The following is a 994-nucleotide window of genomic DNA, read 5'->3' as shown; positions in this document are numbered from 1 at the left end:
ATTATATATATTATATATTTAATATATATTATATATAAGCAAATATAATTAAAAATTATAATGATATAATGTTTAATTCAAATAATTACAGCAACATAATAGCATATAGACTGCGTTCCATTTCACGCATAATTGATGTATCATTTTATCCTTGTTCGCCGAGTGTCAAACAAGAATAAAATGATACATTATGCACATTGTGCGTGAAACGAAACGCAGCCATAATGATCTCACTTTCTTATTGATTGTACTCAGCAGAATATTTATTTTTGCAACTTATTATATAAATGTTTATATAACTTTCTCAAAAACTTTGTAACTTTTCTTACAATCGTACTGCAATTTAAAAGTGCAGGCAGTAATGTCGTTGAAATATATTTATATCAACTAACACAAGGAACTTATACGATTGATTTCTGCGTTTCAATGACGTTACTCTGCACTTTTAAATTACACGGTTGTAAGAAAAGTTACAAAGTTTTTGAGAAAGTTATGTATAAATATTTCTATAACTGTACATTATGCTAGAGTGTGCTCCTTGGAATATCATTCCCGGTAAAAAATTTTTTATGCATGAATATGTATAAATATATATAAACATACATAAACATGCATAAATATTCATACTTATATAATTACATATACGAAATATGTCCATACATGTTCATATATCCTTCTTTCTTTTGTAAAATTATTTTTTAGTGTAATAGAAATAATAATAATAATGTAAAAACATAAAAGATAATTAAAGGAATAATTTTCATATCGTTTTAGAAAAAAACAAGTTTTTTCGCATTTGATTTAATTTGGAACTATCTTATAAGCGCAAAATATTATTTGATATTAAGTAATATCTTAAACATATTCTTAAAATATTAAATAATATTTTAAGAATATTGTACTAAAATTATATAATATTAAGTAATATTCTCGAAATATTAATGGAAGGTTATATGTCCACTCCTGATATTGCATGATTATTAAAAATAACATT

This window comes from Atta colombica, unplaced genomic scaffold, assembly GCF_001594045.1.
Source record: "Atta colombica isolate Treedump-2 unplaced genomic scaffold, Acol1.0 scaffold207, whole genome shotgun sequence".
Classification (NCBI taxonomy): domain Eukaryota; kingdom Metazoa; phylum Arthropoda; class Insecta; order Hymenoptera; family Formicidae; genus Atta; species Atta colombica.
The sequence above is the reverse complement of the archived record's forward strand: the minus strand, read 5'-3'. Positions refer to the sequence as shown.